General features: G+C 42.8%; 1 protein-coding gene across 1 annotated transcript in view; it reads right to left on the reverse strand.

The window, feature by feature from the left end:
• LOC126281662 (1-phosphatidylinositol 4,5-bisphosphate phosphodiesterase-like) overlaps window positions 1-19,412 on the reverse strand; it is a 465,757-nt gene extending 446,345 nt beyond the window's left edge. Inside the window, exon 1 of the mRNA XM_049980809.1 lies at window positions 19,290-19,412. The gene's annotated coding sequence lies outside the window, so the exon portion shown is untranslated. The remainder of the gene's footprint in view (window positions 1-19,289) is intronic.
• Window positions 19,413-25,253: the final 5,841 nt, after the last annotated feature.

The following is a 25,253-nucleotide window of genomic DNA, read 5'->3' on the forward strand; positions in this document are numbered from 1 at the left end:
CCTCACCGATATTATTCTTACTGACACGGTTTACTGTAAAGCAAGACTAGGACTTCAACATGTGTGATTAGGAAGATGCAACTCTCAATCGTTTTCGACAACATCGTGTTTGAAAATTGTAGGCATTCTTACACACCTTGTATGGTGGCTAACATCTGACGAGTCCGCAGCCGAACGAGCAAGCACTTAGTTTCGTAAGCGCCAGGTCTCCGGATTGAATCTCGCTGCCGATATTACCATTTTTTGTGAGACACCTGAACCAATATTCGGTGCTATGCTTCGATATGCGTGGCACGCCACGAAACTGTGTGACGACCTAGAACGTAAACAAAGCTTATTTTTGCAATACATACATTGAAAAAAATCATGTACATGGAAGAAATTGGCGTTCCTTGCATCTCCTGTGTCTCGCGATAATTATTGTTTTCCATGTTTCTAAGTTCGGGATTGGAATTACAGTTCAAGATGAAAGGCTATAAATGGTACGATTCACTGATGACATTGCTATCCTAAGAGAATGTGAAGAAGAATTACATGATATACTGAATGGAATGTACTATTTTATGAGTACAGAATATGGATTGCGAGTAAATCGAAGAAAGACCAAGGTAATGAGAAGTGGCAGAAATGAGAACAGCGAGAAACTTAACATCAGGATTCATGGTCACGAAGTAGATGAAGTTAAGTAAAATAACCCATCACGGATGGAACAAAGAGGACTTCAGAAGCAGACTACCATTGGCAAAAAGGGCACGTCTATAAGTATCAAACATAGGGATTAATTTGAGGAAGAAATGTCTGAGATTTACATTTGTAAGACAGCATTGTATGGTAGTGAAACACGGACTGTGGGAAGACCGGAGCAGAAGAGATTCGAAGCATTTGAGATGTGGTGCTACAGACGAATGTTGAAAATTAAGTGGACTGATAGGGTAAGGAATGAGGAGGTTCTGTGCAGAACTGGAGAGGAAAAGACTGACAAGGAGAAGGGGCAGGGTGATAGGACATCTGGTAAGACATCAGGGAGTGACTTCCATGGTACTAGAGGGAGCTGTAGAGGGCAAAAACCGTAGAGGAAGACAGAGATTGGAATACGTCAAGCAAATAATTGAGGACGTAGGTTGCAAGTGCTACTCTGAGATGAAGAGGTTGGCACAGGAAAGGAATTCGTGGCGGGCCGCATCAAACTAGTCAGAAGACTGGTGATTTTAAAAAAAAAGGATTAGATATTTTCACAGTCATAATAAATCTGTTGTTAGAAATACACGGGACTGAAAAATAAACCACCAGCAGGGTATTCGATCCAGAGACCTCGCAGATCTGAAAATTAGTGCTTACTCGCTCAGCTGCGGATCCAGTGAATACTAGCGGTCCTACAAAGCTTACAGCATGTGCACGCCTTTAATTTTCAATCTCGATTTTCTCATAAACGGTTGAAAGTTGCGTCTATGGTTGATTGGTTGATATGGGGAAGGGAGGGATCCAAATTGCGAGGTGAGCGGTCCCATCGCATTAGGGAAGTATGGAGAAGGGCCATGCCCTTTCACAGGAACCATCCCAGCATTTGCCTGAAGTGATTTAGGGAAACCACGGAAAATCAGGATGGCCGGACACGGGTTTGAATCGTCTTCCTCTCGAATGCGAGTCCAGTGTGCTAACCACTGGGCCACATCGCTCTGCTTGCGTCTTTTTGTGTACATATGTTGGAGTCCTTGTCGTGATCTACACAAAAAAATAGTTCAAATGGCTCTGAGCGCTATGGCACTTAACATCTGAGGTCATCAGTCCCCTAGAACTTAGAACTACTTAAACCTAACTAACCTAAGGCCATCACACACATCCATGCCCGAGGCAGCATTCGAACCTGCGACCATAGCGGTCGCGCGTTCCAGACTGTAGCGCCTAGAACCGCTCGGCCATCCCGGCCGGCTGATCTACACACCCTGTCAGTATGGATCAAATCGGTGAGGGGAAGGTCGTAGTCTCCTTGTACGCAGTGCTTCTTACTGAAGTTCCAAGTGCCATGAGTCAAGGTAGTCTCCAGTAAGATATTTTGGGGCGAAAGGAATGGAAAAGAAACAATTGGGATGGAAAAGAGGTAGGGAGGATGTATTGAACTCCAGCCGCACAGGGCATTGCGAACAGTGAGAGCTGAGAATTTGTGGCGGACCGCGACTTCATCGCCCATGCTCCGTTTCTGTAGAACCGTTGCCTTAGCCGCCGCGGCCATTCGGATACACTTTCAGTCAGACGAAAATTCCGAACTTTCCGCTCGCCGTACCGCAGCGGCCACCGTCATTAACCCTGTGCGGCTGGAAGTCATTATTTCCTTCCTATCTTCTTCCCACCCCGTTTTACCCCAATTAATCATGTATATGTCCCAACTGCGTCATCGCGAGTGGTGCCTGTATTGTCCGACTGCCAGGAAGAGCAGACAGCACACATCTCTTTAATTCTGTGGGCGTGACGGCTGTTTGGTGAAAAATATTCAGTGCGGATGCATAACCATCGTCCGAATTTCTAGCGAAATCAAAAATCTGGAAGGATTGGGTTACCGGCCAATGGGAATTTGGGAATATGCCTCTGACGCAAAGAGTGTCCGGATGGCTGAGGTGGTTGCCGTCACAGTAGCTCAGCGTGTCTGGTCATACGGTTGGCTACCCTCTGTAATGAAGAAACTGAGTGAAGTGATCAACGACGAACTTGCAGGAGTGTCATGTAATGTCCGTCCATACCCAGTTCCCAGAACAGTTACGAAGAAAATGAAGAGAGAAAAGAATGTGGTGGTTAAGACAACCGTTCTAGAGAAATGGAGCACCCCGATCTGGCGCAAATTTACATTGTCTCGATTCCCCGAGCGTTTGCAAATCATTATTTCCTTTCCATTCCTTTCGCCCCAAAATATACATATACATGAGCCAGCAGCTTCATCGCTAGTGGTGTCTTTCTATCAAAAACGTTCGACAGAACAGACAGTCATATCTATAGCTCTCCAGTTAGCCTGTGATGGTTATCTCTAACACAGAAGTTTCTGATGAGTGGCTATAGGTTTTTTGAGCTGCGAAAGAGATTTTGCAACTATAGAGAAACGGAGAAAGATAAGCTAGGCCTTTGTTCCCCAAAATTTACCCAAGATTGTAGATTCAGCGGCAGCTATGAACTCATTTCATATAATTGCAATGCATACAACTGACGTCGTTGAGTTTTAAGATGTTCAGACATCTCCAAGTGCAGTATTATCGAAGTGTCTGAAACTCATCCAACTTACCCTCGAATAGATGAAAGGAAAAATGTCTAAATATTCAAAAGGAGAAAGATCATGGACGATGTACGTCATACCGTACTTCATCCGAAACACCAGACATGTTTATCAGTTCCAAAACGTTTCTATTTCTTCGCCAACAACAGCGGGAGCTTTTACAGCAAGTATTACACTGCTGATTGCAAGAAGTGAGCTATGTAAAATAATTAATTTAGCACTCAGAAATTTTTTTCTTGAATTTAATTTTCTTATCCTTTTACAAAAAATTAAGATGTAAGGAATGATTTTTTATGCCTACAGATATACTACTTAAAATATTACTGCCGCATTTACGTACTCGTACTGTCACAAATAAAACGTGGTGTCTCTGAAGGAAGGACACTTGAAGCAAAAATTCTCACATAGGCTCCTAGAACCCTTCTGTTTCTTGGTATGGCAATTAGAACACTCGTAACATATTATTTCATTTCTTGCTGCTACGGTCGCAGTCTCGAATCCTGTCTCGGGCATGGATGTGTGTGATGTCCGTAGGTTAGTTAGGTTTAATTAGTTCTACGTCTAGGGGACATATGACCTCAGATGTTAAGTCCCATAGTGCTCAGAGCCATTTGAACCATTTCTTTTCTAATTTGCCCCATTATTTTTGGCATAGGTGTGCAGCATAATTCTCTGGTACCAGTGTACATTCTTAGTTTTTTGCATATGTGCAACCTCTGACAATAAATTTTGGTGAATGAAGTCAGGACTATCGGGCAACCCTGGCGACTCACAACGCTGCACCTGCGTAGCCGCCGGTGTTGACAACCTGCCCCCACCGTAGTTCAGTTGAACATCGTGTGTGTTCCGTGTTAGATCTTTTGGACGAAGTGCTTGTTTCGTCCGTTCGTTCTGAACTGAGAACAGAAAAATGAACAAGCAAAGGATCAATTCAAAGTTTTGTTTTAAGCATGGCAAGACACCGAAAGAAACACATGCAATGCTGGTATGTGTTTATGGGGATCAAGCACTGTCCATGGAGTGTGTGTACGAGTGGTTCGCCAGTTTTCGAGGAGACCGGTACGGATGCCGTACAGGAGATACCGTCGCCGTTCCAAACAAACAGTTTACAAAACCATCGAGAACATTGAGTTTGCTACAGCTTCTGGAGACAAGAAGAATCGTATACCAGTCAAGTCTGTCGCTGCTCAAGCCTTGCTGGACGGACCTTCTGTTTTCTGTGGATGCCGACTTAATTTTAGTTTAGATATTAATAATACATTTGGTCATGGTAACGGATGGTTTACTGTAGCTATTGTCCGTGGAGGTTCTGGAGTACCAAATGTTCCTGGACTCGAAAGTTTCGTTGACAGAGACATTATTGCATTTCGCACCTACCATATGGCCGAACTTGCTAATAAAGACTTTAGTAAATCCGCTTATATGTCTACTTCTGCTTTGTCTTTGTACACTCTGACAAGTGCGTGATAGTGGATGAACGGCAGATGAACCGTGAATCCGTGAGGCAAATCCTTATCCAGGAGTTAGGGAAGAGGAAAACGTGTTGTGGTCTTGTCACATGATTTTGTCCTAACGGTGGATGAGACACCCAAATTTCTTGCACCGTGTTGTCACTGAGGATGAAACCTGGTGTCTCCGGTACGACTCTGAGACGAAACGGCAAAGCGTGAAATGGCGTTCTTCGACACCACCTCGTCGGAAAAAGGTCAGAGCCGAAAAATCACGCATCAAAACAATGTTGATCACATTTTTCGATAGTCAAGGCATTATCAGATGGTTGAAATGGCTCCGAGCACTATCGGACTTAACATCTGTCCCCTAGAACTTAGAACTACTTAAGCCTAACTAACCTAAGGACATCACACACATCCATGCCTGAGGCAAGATTAGAACTGTAGCGCCTAGAACCGCTCGGCCACCCCGGCCGGCAAGGCATTATCCAGAATGAATTTCTACCTGAGGGAACGACGTTGAACGTTGCCCGGTATGTTGAAATTCTGACCCGTTTATGCAACATCTACGCAGGGCACGACAACAAGGTTCCTGGTTTTTTGTTCACGACAGCGCTCGCCCACACACAGAATACCGTCAAACAGTTGCTGGCCAAACACGGGACTGGTGCAACGCGAACAGCCACCATATTCGCCGGATCTCAATCCTCCAGACTTCTTCCTATTCCCTCGACTCAAACTCGCTTTGAAAGGAAAGAGATTTGACGATATTCCTGACATCCAACGAAACGTCACGCGGCTTTTGAACACCATCCCAAAGGAAGACTTCGTGCAAAGTTTCCAGGACACGTACCGCAGATATCAGCGGTGCATAGTTATGGGAGTGACTATTTCGAAGGACAGTAAGGGAACTGTAGTTCATAGTTCATCTACGTTAATGTTACAGGACTGTTCACCGAACTTTATTGTCAGAGGTGCGCAGCATAATTCTCTGGTATCAAAGTACGTTCTCAGTTTTTTGAATGTATATTATAAGTCATGGAACAAAAGGGATCCGTTTTTCTGATGCTCCTGAAAATTTGGGATTTGACTCTTAAAAAGTTCGATGTTTCTGCTCTTCAAATAACATTGCCTGCTAATAGTTACGATTTTCCTTTATTTTTGTTTTCAACATCCCGCGTTCTGGCAAATAATTCCCGTTATCAAGTGCCTTTGAGTGGAGCGAACCCCCGATAATCCGGTTGCGGATTGTCTGTACCATGATCGGCGATTTTTGACCAAAAAAATCCAAGCCTGTGGTAATCCGTTAGAATAAGGGCGAATATTTTCATTTCTAACATAAGTTTGTGGTTGTGAGGAGGAGATTGAGAAAACATTTAACACTTTGTGAAAAGAGGTACGATTCTACACTCGATGGGAAAAGACGCATCAGTGATTAGAAGACTGTCCCTGTTTATATACTCTGAAGACAAAGTGAATGAAAATAGAAAACCGACGTACCACGAAGGAACTACTAGAATGAGACAGAAATCAGTAGGTGTGCTGTACATGTATCGACAAACAAATGATTACAATTTCAGAAAATCTGGATGACTTATTCAAGAGAAAGAGCTTCACAAATTGAGACGTCAATCATGTGTTGGTACATATCTGGCCATTATGCAAGCAGTTACTTGGCTCAGCATTGATTGATAAGAGTTGTTGGATGTCGCTTTCAGGAGCATCGTGCCAAATTCTGTCCAACTGATCGTCAGCTTGTCAGCGTTCAGTTGTACCTTCTTACTGGATTCGACCATTTTATCCCACACACTTTCCTCAATTACCTAACTGATGCTTAGGGATGCCTACTATCAAACGATCTCTACTGTCAGTCGATTTTTTTGTGGCATGCATTTCTTTTCTCTCCAGTTCGGCTCAGTACCCCGAGTTGCACCTCACATATCAAGATATTTCCTTCAAAAATAAAAGCTAAGGAAATGTACACATATAATATAAATTTTGATCTGTTAATTAGTGCAGATTCAGTGAGATTTTATGGCCAAATTTTACATCTTTAACCTCTTTGGACTGGCTGAGAAGGACTTTCAGTAATATCCTCAGAGATGCAGCACTTGCTGAACCGAAATAACATTGGCCCTCGCCAGTCTAGTGGGAGACGGTGGTGCTAGTGACTTGTGCAGTCTCCGGATTGTTTGGAAACCGAGCTAACAAAACTGTGAGCACAACTCATCTTTCTGCCTGCGCGTTCTTCGAGTTGGATCTTGGTGGAGAGTCGTTTTGTCTAGGACACAGATGGCGCATTATTAGTAGAAATGGCGTCAGAACAGGTCGGCTGTTTTAGTATGTTGTGCGATACAGACAAATGGCAATGTCAACCAAATGTTGGCTAGCGGAGAATGTCATGCATCCCTCTGCATATTAAGCCACAATCTTCGTAATATTGATTCTAGCACCAACGTTGCCATTTCATTTGGTCGTCCACCGCTGCCGACGCCGCGGCAGCTCGTGACGTTGCTGTACTGCCTCCGTTCCAAGTCAGGTAAGGAAGCTACGACGTGTGTTGGTCTACATGTGAACTCTCGCTCTCTCTAGCACCTGTATCCAACCACTTTTAAATACTTTGTGAACCAGAATTTCAGTGTGTTCAGCTGGTTCACGCCAGATATATATGCTATTGTCAGGAACGACGAATGCCAGTCGAAGTATCTTGTTGGAAGAAGGGACAGACCATGTTTCCCATTTGTGATTATTTTTCTGTTGAACGATTCCTTACAATGCACTCACGGCTATACGGCTACAACGGCGATGTGAGAGTATTACAAGAAATCTGTTGTGAAGCCACAGCACGTCTGTATTACGGTGTCAGTGACCAGTTGTCCACATGTGTGCTTTATTTGATTTAAAAACACACCATGTTTTGGAAAGATATGACCACATTGTTAAGTTCTTAAGAGTATTGTGGCATGCTACAGTCATCATGGAATCATGTCTTTCCGAAACACGTTGTGTTTTTAAATTAAATACAGCACACATATGGACAACCGGTGCGTCATATTCTCGATACTGATAACGTTCTTCCTGTAAAGGGTTCTTTACAGGCTAAAACCCGCTTCCGGATCCTACGCCTTTACCGCAAGAAGACTTCAGACTTCCTTGTTATTTTGCTGCGTCAAAAGCTTTTGCTCCAACAAAACAAAAAAATGGTTCAAATGGCTCTGAGCACTATGGGACTTAACATCGATGGTCATCAGTCCCATAGAACTTAGAACTACTTAAACCTAACTAACCTAAGGACATCACACAACACCCAGCCATCACGAGGCAAGGAAAATCCCTGACCCCGCCGGGAATCGAACCCGGGAACCCGAGCGTGGGAAGCGAGAACGCTACCGCACGACCACGAGATGCGGGCTCCAACAAAACACATACTACACTCAAGCGCCGAAGAAACCGGTATAATCATCGTGTTCAAATACAGAATTATGTAAACAGGCAGAATACGGCGCTGCTGTCGGGAATACCTGTTGCAACAAGTGTCTGGCTCAGTTGTTAGATCGGTTACTGCTGCTACAATGGCAGGTTATCAAGATTTAAGTAAGCTTCAACGTGGTGTTCTAGTAGGCACACGAGCGATGGGACACAGCATCTCCGAGGTAGCGATGAAGTGCGGATTTTCCCGTAGGACGATTTCACGAGTGTACCATGAATATCAGGAATCCGGTAAAACATCAAATCTCCGCCATAGCTCGAGCCACAAAAAGATCATGCAAGAACGGAACCAACGACGACTGAAGAGAATCGTTCAACCTAACAAAAGTGCAACCCTTCCACTAATTGCTGCAGATTTCAGTGCTGGGCCATTAATAGATGTCAGCGTGGGAACCATTCAATGAAACCTCACCGATCTGGCCTTACGGAGTCGAAGGTCCACTCGTGTACCCTTGATGGCTGCATGACATAAATCTTTACGCCTCACTTGGGCCCATCAACACCGACATTGGACTACTGATGACTGGAAACATGTTGCCTGGTCGGATGAGTCTCGTTTCATATTGTATGGAGCGGGTAGACGTGTATGGGTATGAAGACAACCTCATGAATCCATGGACCCTGTATGTCAGCAGGAGACTGTTCAAGCTGGTGGAGGCTCTGTAACGGTATTGGGCGTGTGCAGTTGGAATGATATGGGACCCACCCCTGATATGTCTAGGTACGACTCTGACAGGTGACACGTACGTAAGCATCCTGTCTCATCACCTGCATCCATTCATGTCCATTATGCATTCCGACGGACTTGAATTCCATCAGGACAGTCCGACACCCCACAAATATTGAATTGCTACAGAGTGGCTCTAGGAACACTTCTGAGTTTAAACACTTCTGAGTTTAAACACTTCTGCTGGATTCCAAACGTCAGAGAAATGAACATTATTGATCATATCTGGATTGCCTTGTTACGTGCTGTTCAGGGGAAACTTAATAACTTTCGTCCCTAGAAAATGTAACATATACGAGGTGTTGTGGATTACGAACACAAGTACGAGGATAGCGTACCAATAGGGACAAGAAAGGAGGCATGAAGGGCGCCAACAGAAATAACAATCATCCATTTGTTGCACCATTACACACGCACATCATGATATATGAGACATTATGACAGTGTGCATAATGAAGGCCGCACAATTTTACCAATGCAAGAAATTAAAATAATACTAGCACAAAATTAAGTAAACTGTGATGAAAGAAATGTTTATGAGAGGAACACGACGGGGCCGCAAGGGAGGAGGCAACACAATACTCAACTCAGATGCACCAAAACAAACAACGGACACCAGGCCGCGCCAACAATGGACACGTAAGGCACGCAACTACTCTCTCCGTTGCGGTTCCGCGCGTTCCACCCAAGTAATAGCTACGTGAAACATTTTAATGCTTGGAATAGTACACCAGTGATCAGAAAATTTAAAAAAACAATAACATGACATAAAATACAATAATTTAAGAAAATCACATCATATGAGTATGAGCTTAAGGTCTTTCGGTAATTAACAGATTACGAAAGGTAAAGGGGCGTATGCCACTATTAAATCTTGCGTAATTACACTACTAAATGTTTCAGTAGCCAAGTTGCAATTAACGCAACAAGAATTAAATCATTTAAGTGATGACGTTACTTTAAAATAATAATAAAATCATTTCATACCGCAGAGGACCAAGAATGGCCCGATCAGTACTCGCTAGTCGAGCAGTTCACACAAATGGTACTCCACGGCTCCGAGCACACAGCCCCATACAAAATGCAACACAACCACAGCGACCCGGCGAACTGCCAGAACCACCAGGCAGTAAACCAAAATCGTACTGAGCCAAAACAAGGACTGACCTTTAAAAATAACGAGACCTAGCCCGGGCCGGACAACAGACCAAATGCCGGGCAATCCATAAGAAACCTCAGCCAACTTAATACCAAAACAACAATTTACGAACAATATGCGAAACACAAGACCTCTCAGTCCAAAGGCTTCCGTTTAGTCGCGAAGTAACCTTCGTTGACGGAACCACGTGACAGAAACATGAAGTACTACCTACTGTTGATAGTTTTTGCTCAATAACTAATTAACAGAATTCCAAGTAATTTAAGCATCGACCCGTTGTAATGGGTCAGAAGTTACCGAAATGCCGGATCTCAAGTGTTATCGTTGTTTCCATTCATCGAAACAACGATGACAGGGACGTAGAAAAGCATGTGTCAGCGTGAAGAGCTTAAAATGCCGTGGTAAATATAAAATAGCAAATCAGGTAGTACATCCTTTGTAACGGTTCCGCTATGGCGACCGTAAGTACTCTTAATTTTACTCCACACATAAATGATAACGGTAGGAGAATGCATTAAGTATATCGCGGAGCAGCCAGACGAATCGCATAAGGGGTTCTATCTTTTGTTAATTTACAATGAAAAATGTAATAGGTGGAAAATTTGCGACGCCGTGCAATATCCGGAAGCGCTGGGTGGAGTTAAAGTACCCGACCGGCGCTGTATGGTGCAGCGACAGCAGGGAGCCACTGCTGCGGCCGCCATTGAATGTCGGGACGCCATTATCACTGTGCAGACGGTGTGAAACTAAACGTTGCATTTGCCAGTGTTCGGCTCGTATAACTGAACGACTAACGCAATACTTGGTGTTGCGTCATACGAAAGATCTTACTATGATTAATGTAGCCGCGCGGGATTAGCCGAGCGGTCTAGGCGCTGCAGTCGTGGACTGTGCGGCTGGTCCCGGCGGAGGTTCGAGTCCTCCCTCGCGCATGGGTGTGTGTGTTTGTCCTTAGGATAATTTAGGTTAAGTAGTGTGTAAGCTTAGGGACTGATGACGTTAGCAGTTAAGTCCCATAAGATTTCACACACATTTGAACATTTGTTTAATGTAGAATTTGATTTGAAATATAAGAGCAGACAGGAACTACATGGCGTTCTGTATGTAATGTTGTTTGCAGAATATATCTGAACTGCATTACAGCTCTTTTCTTCGTTTTCATTGGTAGCTAGAAGATGTTTCGATGAAATCATTGCAGTGTACCTACCGAACTAAAATTTAATTTGCTGAACAGTTTTATTTTAATGTGTAGAGGAAGCTAAATATTCTTCGGAAATTTACAAATACTCCGAGAGGAATTGAACTCCGGATTATGTGCAGGAAAGAACTCTAACTACAATGCAGTGAGATCGATGTATAGGGCCAAGTATTAACATTTCAGTACATTGAGACGACAAAAATCATGGGATATTGAAATGCACATTTACAAATGACGGTAGTATCGTACATAAGGTACACATGGGCAATGCACTAACAATGTACTCAGGTGATTCATGCTGAACGGTTTCCGACGTGACTATGGCCGCACGACGGGTATTAACACACTTTGAGCGTTGAATGGGAGTTGAACTAGACGCATGGAATATTCCACTTCCGAAATCGTTACGAAATTCAACATTCCGAGATCCACAGTGTCAAGAGTTTGCCGAGAATACCACATTTCAGACATTACCTCTCCCCACGGACACTCACTTAACGACTGAGAACAGGACGTTTGCATAGAGTTGTCAGTGCTAATAGACAAGCAGCACTGCGTGAAATAACCGCAGAAATCAATGCTGGATATACGACGAACGTACACATTGAAACAGTGCGTCGAAATTTGGCGTTAATGAGCTGTAGCAGCAGACGACCGATGCGTGTGCATTTGTTAACAGCACGCAATCGCCTGCAGCGCCTCTCCTGAGTTCGTGACCATATCTGTTGGACCCTAGAGGACTGGTAAACCGTGGCCTGGTCAGATGAGTCGCGACTTCAGTCAATAAGAGCTGATGGTAGACTTCGAATATGACGCAGACCCTACGAAGCAATGGAGCCTAGTTGCCAACTAGGATCTATGCAAGCTGGTGGTGGCTCCCTAATGGTATCGCCTTTGTTTACATAAAATGGGATGGTTCCACTTGTCCAACTGAACCTATTATTCACTGGAAATGGTTGTGTTTTGCTACTTGGAAACCATTTGCAGCCACTCATGGACTTCATGCTCCCTAACAACAAAGGAATTTTTTTGGGTGACAATGGGCCATGACATTGGGTCACATCTGTTCGCCATTGGTTTGAAGAACATACGGAACGCCGGCTGGTGTGGCCGTGAGGTCCTAGGCGCTTCAGTCTGGAACCGTGTGACCGCTACGGTCGCAGGTTCGAATCCTGCCTCGGGCATGGATTTGTGTGATGTCCTTAGGTTAGTTAGGCTTAATTAGTTCTAAGTTCTAGGTGACTGATGACCTCAGAAGTTATGTCGCATAGTGCTCAGAGCCATTTGAACCATTTGAACCATTTGAACATACGGAACAAGTGGAGCGAATGATTTGGACACCCAGATCGCCCGACATGAATTCGATCGAACGTTTATGGGACATAATTGAGAGATCAGTTCATGCACTGGCAACAATTTCGCAATTATGCATGGCTATGGTAGCAGCAAGGTCTTCCAACGACTTTTCGAGTCCATGCAACGTCGAGTTTCCGCACTACAGCGGGCAAATGAATGTCGGACATGATATTAGGAGGATCCCATGGTTTTTGTCATCACGGTGTATAGCAAACCGTTGTGCCCGTATTGGGGCTTTAGTGTACGTATGTACGGAACAAGACGTGCCCAGAGTATGATCGACCGGATGTAGGTTGCAATGGTTACGTATAGATCAAGAGGCTTGCACATTTCGACTAGCGTGGAGGCCTACATCAAATGCTATGTTCTAAGGCAGGGGTCTCCAAACTACGGCCCGCGGGCCAATAATGGCCCAGGAACACCATCAATCTGGCCCGAGTAATGGGCGGCCAGACATGCGTGGTACCCGGCCCGTCGTATTTTATTTTTTTATTGCCTTCGAACCTTGCTTATCGAGCACATCCCATAACGAGTGATTAACACAACGAGCGGAAAAACGCAAGAAACTAACCTGCTTAACGAGCGTTATTTCGCGTAAAAAATCTGTTTAGTGCTATTTTTTCAGTCTTGAATAATCATTTAAAAAACAATACGTGTTAGAACATTACTTAGGAACAAGTACAAATAACCCAGGATTGTGAAACATGTCACGCACAGAAAAGCATTTAAGTAAATAAAAGAATTAAAAAATTTCAAGTTAAACAGCACATTTAAATTTAACATAATATAAAAAGTGGGGATATCATAGTATTTGTTAATGGTTGATGAGATACAGTTGCAGACGTGAGTACACCGTGGTATTGATACATATGGCTGTAATCTTGGTGCTATAAATCTTATTTACATGTTATAGCAGTGAAATCTTATTTATGTGACGTAAAAATGACATGGCAATGTTAACCACTGAATCGGCTACCACATATGAAAGCCACCTTGGCAATTTGTGAGTAAACATTACAAATATGGATTGTTGTACCATTATATCACTTGTTATGTATTTCACTGTTATTGTGTAACCTGCTTTCAGATAACACTTGATCAACTTGATCATGGCACGTTGAAGCCGAAATCATGATTGTGTAAGCGTAAATGTAACACTGTAAATAAACAACAGTCAAATGACGGTACTGACTTTAAAGAAATATATTATGACTGTGGTCCCGCATTATGAAAAAATTATATAGTATTTCTTTGTACCAATGTAACTGAAATGAAATTAAGTCGACAGCTCAAAGTCAAACAAAAAACAGTTCACTGCTTAATGCCTACTGCAGTGCCACTCAGTAAAGAATGGCTACAGTGATAAGCGCCACAAAAACTTCTGAACTGTACCGAGAAGTTCCCAGCGGTACTGGGGTATCAGGCCACAAGAAAACTTTGGCGAACTGCAGGTAGGTCGCGGCCCTTGGTGAGTGGTGGAAAAACCAGTGTGGCCCTTAGGCTAAAATGTTTGGAGACCCCTGTTTTACGGAATACGAAAAACGCCGAAAATGACAGCAGTCAGAAATGTGCAGGGGAAGAAGTGCGGGAATTTCTGTGAAGAAGAGTTCTGTTTGACATTCAGGTTGAATTTATTTTCCGTGCACTTTTACTCCCCTTTAACGGGTATTTGTGTAAGATAAAAAAACTGGTGTATAAGACTAGCATGACGTCTCGTCGACTGCGAGGTCATTAGTGAATCAGCACGGATGGAGTAAGAGTTGAGACAGAAGTAGGCCGCGTCGACATCAGAGGACTCCTCCTGGCACACGCTTCCAAGGTTTTAGAGCAACCGTCGGAGTATTTTGCTCCTTCTCATTTAATAGAAAGAGACAAAACTGCAGTTCATATCCTCAAGAATAATAAGACGACTGGAGGCCTTTGTGCATTGAACAGGAAGCTCTCTCTCTGTGCCGACCCGACCCTGAAACTTAAAAGGGAAGGCTAAAATTCAGTACTGAAAGTGTGCAAACGGACACGACCCTCAACCCTTTGTCAAATTTGTCGTTAGTTGACAGAGGGAAAAATCAGAAGTCCGCTGCTCATCACTGTTGCAGAATGCTCTCAAACAGAAACACGATAATGAGAAGGAAAAAAGAAGGAAGGATGTAAGAAGAAAACACGATCTTCTAGAGAAAAAAAAACTCGTTCTTCATAGCAAATTACTCATATATCTTCAGAAAACCAAACCGGAAAAAAATACCCATGGTGGAGACGTGGTTTGGTGATAATTGGGTACAGAGTAAAGTATGGACTATAAGTCTATAGGAAGCTCTCTCTCTGTGTCGCTACTAAAAAATTTCAACTGCGAACTCTTGCGTACTCTTCTCCCATGTGCAGCTAAGAGGACGCAGTTAAAGCTTTTGTAGTCAAACTTTTGCTTTTTATAACGAATAATATGTACGAGCTCAAATCAGAGACTGATGTATTCAGTGAATTCAGCGGTCAACTAAACAAAGTGAAGCACACAAAGGGGAATAGGAAAGTAACTGAAACGTCGCTTGTTGTGAGGTTATATTATGATATTTCAGTGATTATTACAAAATCGAAACAAATTTACGAATGACTTGGCACAATGAGGCCACTTACAAGTGTGTGGTTGCACCCTCTCTGGAAATGCCGTTGTATCTCTCCTGAGGCCAATTGGCCTGCAACTGTCGTAACTGGTCCGATATTCTGGGTACTGACACTGGTACGGAATCGGCATCAAGGCTGGTTCCACACGTGTTATATCGGGGACACACGTGAGGATCTTGCTGATCGCAGGACAATGTGCACATCACGGAGATACGTGTCGTGTGTAGACAAGAACTATCCTGTTCAGAAATGGCATCACGATATTGTCGCAGCAGAGGTACAGATATGGACGCAGGATGCCCATGACACACTACTGTGTCATCGAGTAAAACAGAAGTGATTTCTGAAATTTCCCAAGGTAGTGTTATAGGCCCTCTACTGTTCCTTGTCTATATCAACGATTTAGAAGACGGCATCAGCAGGCGTCTTAGATTGTTTCCACACGACTGTCATTTATCGAAAGGTAAATTCATCAGAAGATCAAATTGCAAAAAGTTTTAGAAAATATATCTGTGTGGTGCGAAAATTTGCAGTTAACTTCAAAGAATGGTGTGAGGTCATCTACGTGAGTTACCGAAAGGAATCCGTTAAACTTTTGTTATACGATATATCAGTCAAATATTAAGGTCGTAAATTCAACTAAATACCTAGGAGATATACGAACAACTTAAATTGCAATGAATACATTCAAAATGTTGTGGGGAAGGCGAGCCAAAGACTGCACTTTATTGGCGGAACGCTTAGATGCCGCAACAGATCTACTAAAGAGACTGCGTACACTACGCTTGTCCGTCCTCTTTTGGTGTTCTGCTGCGCTGTGAGAGATCCTTACCAGATGGGATTAACGGAGTACATCCAGAAAGTTCATGTTTTTTACTATCGATAAATTGGGAGAGCGTGTCACGGACTTCATACAGGATTTGGCGTGGTCATCTTTAAAACAAAGACGTTTCTCGTTGCGGCAGTATCTTCTCACGAAATTTCAATTACCAACTTTCTCCTCCGAATGCGAAAATATTTTGTTAACGCCGACCTACATGGGGAGAAACTATCGTCATAATGAAAGAAGGGAAATTAGAGCTCTCACCGAAACATACAGGTGTTCGTTTCTTCCTCGAGCTGTTCGAAAGTTGAATCATAGAGAATTATTGTGAAGGTCGTTCGACGAACCCTCTGCGAGGCACTTAAGTCTGACTGGCAGAGTATCCATGCAGATGTAGCTGTAGTAGGGGTTTTGATGGGCTTGGTGCACGACACGGAAGTCCTCCCTTGTGGTCACATTTAATCGACCGGAACATTGACAGCGAGTACGCCATGTAGTCCAGCTTCGGGCCTCTGTCACGTCCGAATCCCGCTCAAACCTCTGGTACTATCAGGACCCATAATGAGGTCCCTATCAAAAAACTTTGTCAGAATTTCCATTCATCAGTGGCTTTAGTTCTTGGGACTCAAATGGAAATGTGAGGTGCAACACATGTGCTTCTAGTTTCTCACAAAGTCTCAGTGGACGTGGTGATATACAACTACATTTATAAAGTGACAAACATAAAAGAGCAGTGTCTGCAGCAGCGTCTAGTGCAACATTAAAGTAATTATTTAGATAAGAGAAAGTTTGTGGTCAGGAGGAGAGGTTAGTTGCAACTGAGGGCGTTTTTGCGAATCATACCATTCACAAAAAATGAACTGTCGAAAAAAGACTAAAGGAACATAATGGCAACTAACTGTAAGGAGTTATACTCTGTTCATCATTAGAATAACCCTGATGTGAACAGTACGCCATGTATTCTTCCGCGCTTGCTTGAATCTCATTGGATTTCGTTTCACGTGGAGCGGAAGCCAAGCTGCGGCCGGTACAGTGAATTACGATCATAGGGGTACGTTTCATGCTGTGTAACACCCACATGGACGGAGAGATAATGCGGGACAAGAGCTTCACCAGCGCATTACACTTGGACAGGACAGACCTGCCCGCAGTTCAATTAACCTGCATTGACGTGAGCAGTTGTCGTTCAGACGTAAACAAGAGACGAGCAAAGAAACAATACAGCTTCGAATGTCAGTTAATTATTAAAGGGAATGATTAATATTCGGCAAAACTTCAGTAGTACGTCGCGCTTCTTAGGTGACCAGACGGAAAGCATAAAACGCTCTCGTTTTCAGCTGACATAGCATTCTAATTACAAACAAGAGAGATGAAGGTTCCCAGTTAAACACAGGGTAATTTTTTGGAGGGAGCTATGTGGGATACAGGAGCATACTGCAGGTATTTCACTGAAGCCACTGAAGGTATTAAATACAGTCAGTCGTTTGGTGATGTCTTAGCTCCCTCTTATGCGAATCCGAGAAATAAATTTCGGTTCTGGAACTGTCATCTGCTATCTTTATAACGAGTCGATCAACAATAGAATCCACGAAGCCACCCAGGCGCCGCATTTTCTCCTTTTCTTTCATGACCTGTTCGGCAGTGACATGGAAAAAGCTGCCTGCGTTAGTTCCGGTACGTCAGGCAACTTAACAGTCTTTTTATTTCTGGGGCCAAATCCCGTAACTTGACTGCAGGTCAGTTCTGTTTTGTTCATATTGTAATGGTACAATGGCAAATGTAAAAATACAGCATTTGTATGGTGTGCTCGATGCTGTGAAAATGATTGTTTTTCAAATTTCTACGTAAATTATCTACATGTGTGATACAAAACAATACACACATCCAAATAAACAGTTTTTGGTTTTTCATTTTACCCTTAAAAATTAAATTGATACGTTTCCCTTATTTAAACAACCTTTATTAACAGTCTTTCATAAATTATCGGTAACTAATAATTTACATTTGAAATGAAAACAGGAATTTCCCGTTCAGTATGTAACTAGAAACAAGAAGACGTGCTTTATTCATAAAAATGATGATGAATTTTACAGTTACGAGATGTAGGTATTTCAAATTGAACTAGGAAAAAAAATGAGATTGAAGCGAGACTTGTACCACCAAACCATGAACTACAGTATGTTACTAATCTACTACGGTACCCATTCCGCTATACATCCAATGTGCATATGCGGTTCAACTATATCCAACATATATCCTCGGAAAACTTCAAAGGCCAGTTATATCTGTAAATTTATGAAAAACATTAAGAATAACCTATTTCACGGCACTTTTTAGCCGTGTTCCACAGGCATATTTCATTACGGAAGAGAAAGCAGCCTCAGCCATTTTCATACTACGTATTAACAGCGCGCCAATAAAGAGCATAACAGTGCAGAGTCTGTGACTGTGCACGAGTTTTGAAATAAAAACTACGTAGCCAAAGCGTGATTAAGAAAAACGTTGATGGGTGTTAATATTTTTGAATATCTTAAGGTTTCATTTAACGTTACTTAGTAGTAATATATCTAATACGTAAGTAGGGCCCACTTCCAAGAGCGTAACAACACCAGTGTACTTGTGCTGCGGCCTCTAACCAATCATCGCCTGTGTATTTGTTTACATCAGGTTTATTCTTATGATGAACGGAGGATAGTCGTATCAGCTGCTGTCGACTCGCTTTGCAGCCAGGAGCCCACCGGATTCGGTTTCGTAAGACTCAAGCGGATACAACGAAAGGCTGTAGACATTACTAAACACGCCAATAACGTTGATAGGAAGGAAGAGGCTGCAAGGCTGAGTGGTATCTAGATTCCGGTGTTCAGGCGATGGGTACAAGTCTTTCACCATACGGCAATTGCAATAACGCCCGACAGCAAACCGACAACGGCCAATTGCATTCTAGTTCGGAAGACGTCTGACGTCACGCCTCTGCTGAGGTGCATGCGTAAACGAATTTTTACCACAGTGAGCGGCGAGCCAGGGTGCGTATTGGACTTCGGATCTTCACGCTTGGAGATGTCCTACGCCGATGGGGACGAAACGTTCGGTTTCTACAAGAAATACATTCGACTACGGCATAATGGCGCACATTTTAATAAGTGTGAATAATAAGTATTACAGTCAGTCTGCGTACTGTTACTTTATTATTTGCAGGAAACGTAATAGTTACCTGGTATTGAGAAAAGAGAAAATTTTCGGCTGTCGTGTACCGCTGCACTGCTTCCGGACTTCGCGCACTCACACACGAGACACACACACACACACCGTAAGCTGCCCGCCGTCCATAGGCAGGTCCCGCTAAGCTTCCGCTTGCCTATCCAATCAACACTTGGCGCGTCAGCCGATTGCGACACGCCGTCTTAACGTTTAGATACAGCGCAGATTATCTCTGGCGGGACGCGGGAGACCGGCCAGACGAGTTCTCGCTCGGGCTCATAGATGGCGTTGCTGTCGCGGCGGTCTGTCCTCCGCGTCTTGCTGTGTTTCCACTCGAACGTCGAAAGCCGTAGCAATCCCATCTAAAATGATAGTTTCAAAAATTTTGTTGGGTGTTTCTAGACTTTCTGAGTTTTCTACTGGAACCTAAAAGTACGCTTACATTTTGCGGGACTTTCTGTTTTATTTGGCAGCATTCTGTTCGAGTGTGAAATCACTTCCTTTCGCCGAGCATCAAGAGTCGTACCGATCCTGAAACTTCTGGCGTAAATACTACAGATGCTGCCCCTGAAATGGGACTACCTCTCCATTCCTATTTGGAATTTCTTATCATGTCAACATTCTCTGAAGAGGTCACTTTAGCTCGAATTTTTAACTTTCTGGACTTTACACTGTTATGTCTACACCCAGTCCCAGTAGTAAACTTCCCTTTAAAAATCACTACAGATGAATTTATTATCTCAGATTAAGTTCCACATTAATATACTACCCGATTTATATTAGCAACTAAGGGGAGTAAGCCGTTTGTTAATAAGCAAACTTTGAAATTTCGTGATATGAACTCTGCACTCGCATTGAAAATTTACCTCTACCCTATCTCTGAAAAGGTCCGATATTTATTGATTATGATCACTTAAAATGATTGCTCTACTTGAGAGCAAACCGAAATACTATTGATAATATTTTATTCAAAATGATTTTTTATAAATCTAATTTAAATAGTTGTACTGTAAATTCAGTGAAATTATATATATATATATATATATATATATATATATATATATATATATATATATATAATTAAGAAAACTTTTCCAGACTGAATATCAGAACATGTAGGGCAATATGTGGCCCATTTTTGGATGTAAATAACAAATATCATCCCATGACTTTTAATTGTTATTTTGTAAATCTTACTTTTAACGCTGCGTTCGATAGTTTTGTTTTGTACAAAAGGAAATGGCGCATGAACCACGAAGTGAGCAGGCACTATTGAATTTCGGAGGCTGCCAGATGGCGAATGTATATTCTATCTGTGTACTTGATAATCAGTCACAACAGAAGACCAGAAAAGTGTTATACTCTGTGTTTTATTTAAAAATTTAGTACGAGAGCAACGCAAGATCCAAGGACTCTCTGAAGCAACAAACTCCGAGGAATTCAAAGTTGAGTATCTCATCATATGGAGCATCTAAGATATTATGTGAACTTTCATTAACTATGGTTGAAATTTTCTAGTTTCACTCGTCTTCGTACTTACGAATGGTGGAGACCCATACTACTAAGTTGCGCCGATGTTATGGTTGAGAGTTCACTATTACCACTGTCCAACTATAGTCATAACTCACTCAGCGTCAGTGGTAATTGAAATGCTTCCCTCCTCTCACTTTTAACTGTGACATTTTACCTCCTCCCCGCACCCATACATACACATTTTTTTTAAATTTTAGAAGTTGGTTTAATAAAAATTTAGCACAGTGAAACAGACTGTACAGTGAGATTTCACACAAAAACTACAGTATCTGATTTAAAGTATCCGGACATCCCTATGTGATGCAGTATTGACCACTGGATGTCATGAGAGGCAGGTCCACTAGCACAAAAGCAGACGTGGAGCAGAGTTCTGTGTTGTCAGCAGAGAAGCAGAAACACCAGACCTCGTCGGTGAGGAGAACTGCGAACGTGGACAGGTCCTTCGATGTCATCTGTGTAACAAAACCATAAGGGACATTTCAACCTTTCTAAAGCTGTCCAAGTCGGTAGTTGTTGATGTGACTGTGAAGTAGAAACGCGAAGGAGCTAAGGCCAGGCAGACTTCTTACACTGACGGGCAGGAACCACTGAGCTCTGCGGAGGGTAGCTGTAAATACTCCTATGAAACCAGCGGAAGGAATCACACGTGAGTTCCAAATTGGCAGCCGCTGTCCACCTACCACAATGACTGGGCGTATGGAGTTAAAAAGAATGAAGTACAATCATCGAGTCACAGTTCAGAAGCCACACATTTTGTTGTACTCTTTTTAGCAGCTTTTATGTCGTCTCGTTGTCTCTGTAGCTGTACCACGGGAAACAAGGAGAGGATGTTGGTTGGGAGCCAGTATCCTCATTCCAATAAAACTCACACAGTTAATAACCAGTTTTTTTATTCGTAAAAAGACTTTAAGTTCCCCTGTGCTGTGGTACAAGCTCTCTTCTATATAGTCCACGTAGCCTCAATGCTGTTGAAGTCCGCTATGTTAACTATAGGATGGCTTGTCTCTGTGCTAGAGGCTGAAACCTCCCCTTAGAAAAATTGTACATGACTGTGCTTAAACTGACACAATATTTTTTAGCGCAACGCAATCTGACTTTCAAAAATCCCTACAAAAGAATGGCCCTGACTAACATTGACCTATACCTTTCACAAATCACTTACCTCACCGAAAATCTTAGTTACTCGGAACTACTCCAATACAGCGAGCGCCACTACTGTCAGCTAAATAAAAGATTCAAACTACGGAAGTCACTAACTACTGATAGGCACAGTTAGCAAATGAAAGATTTTAATAGAGAACAATCAATATATTTACCATAATAGTCATTATATATATATATATATATATATATATATATATATATATATATATATATATATATACCAGTTCATGACATCAATTCTTACAAATTTCAAAACTGCGCCATCTCTCTCCCCACGTCCACCACTGCTGGCGGCTCACCTCCAACTGCGCAACGCTACGCGCTGTTAGCATCCAGCTGCCGCTGCCCAACACTACAATGGCAGACAACAATTCAAACCAGCCACAGACTGCACACGGCACAGCCAGTGATTTTCATACAGTGCGCTACGTGGCGGCGGCGTTACCAATAGGCTAAGTCTGCGGCTCTATCTTGGTGACAAGCTGGAACTCCGTGGGTATGGACTCTAACTAACTGGCGTAACAGGCTCGAACTAACTGACTAACTAATTGGCTAAACTGTCCCTCCGGTCTGCGGCGGAGATCCTAACTCCTGGCAGCTGGCATGGCTTTGGCGGCGTGCTTCCAACGGGTCTTGCTGGAGTGATGTATCACGCTATATCCTGTAGTAATAGAATGAAAGGGTAGCGTTTGGCGAATACCCAGAGAATGTCACCTGCCATTACATCCAGTGTTAACAGTTAAATATGGAGGAACTGGTGTTGTGGCATGCGCATGTTTTTTGTCATCAGGATGTGGTCTCCTTATTGCACTTACGTCAAAGTTGAATGCAGAAGGACATCAACACATTTTACACTATAGTGTACTGAGTGCAGTAGAGAAACTGTTTGGATACGATGGTTTTATCAGAATGACAATGGAGCCCAAGGTAGCATCTCTGAGGCAATGGTTTATGAAGAGCAACATTCTTGAAGTGGCTTGACCTGCCCTGATCCTCGTGCTGAACCCAGTGGAACGCTACTGCTGGGATGTGTCAGAACGTGGACTTCACTCCAGACCCAGCGTTCAACATCACTATCTTCTCTGGTGTCGGCCGTTGAGGATGAATGGGACGCATTTCCTCTACAGACATTCAGACAAAACACAGGAAGTGTCCGCAGCAGAGTTCGGGCCATCGTAAAGGTGAAGCCTGGACACGCGGCATATTAACGTCGGCTCCTTGATGTCCAGATACTTTTTATCAGACTGTGAACCTGGCTTACGCTTTAAGCAGTGTGACTAATAAAGAAACTGTAGAATTTTGATGTTTCTTTTCAGCGTGTGTCAGAGCATCAGTTGCGAAACAGAAACAGCAGTTTACATGAACGTGGTCCAGTACTCTTACGACACCACATGCTTGTGCTATGCAGCCGATCGCCAGTAGACAAGCTTCTTTTTTTTTCACGACAATTTGACTAAGATGAACATACAATAGCTGTATACAGGCACCATAACTAACAACTTCCATAACATTGTTAATTAGCCATACAAGACTTAGATGTTAATTCTCCTTTATTGCACAGCGGGTCATACCACCCGAAACTTGTGAGCAGCAAAAGTTCTCGCTGGAGGGGCAGCTAAAGTACGTATCCCGGCCACCATTTTCACTTGCTTCCGTAAGGTCAGGTTCTCATTCAAAATGGTCGAAAATTCGATTGTTATTGCGTTTTTTTGAAAGGTACATGTGTCTAGAATGTTGAGACGGAAAGGGTTTTTAATCCGTGCACTACAAAAGTTTCAACAGCCCATTGTTCGAAGCAGTGTCACGGCCGCAGTGGGATGGTCTTAGCCTGAGATGCCCGGATCAGATAGAAAATTTGTGAAGTGACGCACGTTCACAAAATGATTTATGCTGCACTATGGGTGAAAATATATTCGCCGAAAAAGTTGACGAACAACGCCCTGCTCAGCCAGATTAGCTTTTCTCGCCGAGAAGAACGAGGGAATTGTCCTTCAGGAACAATTCGAGCTAGAGAAATAGTTGGTAAACGGCCCTGAAATTGCAAACTAAACGTGACGAAAACAGTTTTTGTGGTCAAATTTTGATCAAAATTGGTTAAAACATAAGTTTTGGTCAGCCATATTGGACTATCCATTTTGGATTTTTAAAATCTATCTTCAAATTTGAGTTCAGTGACATTAAAAACATATAATAACATCTAGTTTTTATGCAAACTGAACTAATGATACATATAAAAGTTTTCCCTGAACTTCAGATTTTTCTTTAGAAACAATTTTTCAAAACGGCGTGCAGCATAAAATAAAAACAGTTTAACCAATTAAGTTCTACCGTTGACACCTGAAAAGTAAACAGTTTTTCTTGGGAGCTTATAGTACACAAAATTTGTTAATATTAACTATTTTTTGTGACGGCGTAAAAAGTCAAACTTAAAGTTCAGCTTAGCACCGTATCGTTAAATTTAAGGTTATTTCATTGTGATTAGGTACAAACTCCCATAAATTTAATATAGTATCGACTGACGTTATCCATTTTCGATTTCAAATAACCCCTGAGGGGCTACATTGCACGCAGTCTTCGTACTTCAAGCTAGCAGGCCCCTGATCGAACCGTTATTAAGGGCGCCATTTGGTTTTTTGTATTGAAAATCTAAAATAAAGTTCAAAGTATGCTGAGTCATAACCCCCAAACAGATCCTTCGTATGTCTTCTCATTGTCCCAAAAATATTTCCAACCTTTGCCTCTTTTTTTGCTCATTTGAATGAGAGCCTAACGTTAACTGTTGCATTTCGCTCCTTTCTCCAGTCGGCGGAAATTGGAAGCTTTTCTTCAGCTAACGTATCTGTTCAGTCAGCAGAGATTATATAGTAGCAGCACGAACACTCACTGCTGAACATTTGCAGGTTGTGTAGGCAGCAGCTGTGTGAGCCAAGTGCACTGTTGCCACATAAACCATACTAGCGACAGACGTGTTTGGTAGTTGTCATTTGTTTGTTATGTTACTTAGACGAAATGACATTGCAGAAATTATGCTGGGTCAACAGCATCTATTTACAGATGCAAGCCGAGGGAAATGGTCCTTACCAAGGACGAATGATAAGAACACGAGACGTTAAAGAATCGCATAATCCAATGACTTAACTCTTAGTCGAGGCGCTTTTGCTCCCCTCCTGTACCTGTGCCTTTGGTAGGGGCCTATCTCTTCACCCCCTCAGGTGTCAGATTCATCCACGGGGCAGAGTGCGCACAAAATAACTTGGTCCGTAACTGCGTTGACGGCGCA

The sequence above is a fragment of the Schistocerca gregaria genome, chromosome 7, assembly GCF_023897955.1.
Source record: "Schistocerca gregaria isolate iqSchGreg1 chromosome 7, iqSchGreg1.2, whole genome shotgun sequence".
NCBI lineage: Eukaryota > Metazoa > Arthropoda > Insecta > Orthoptera > Acrididae > Schistocerca > Schistocerca gregaria.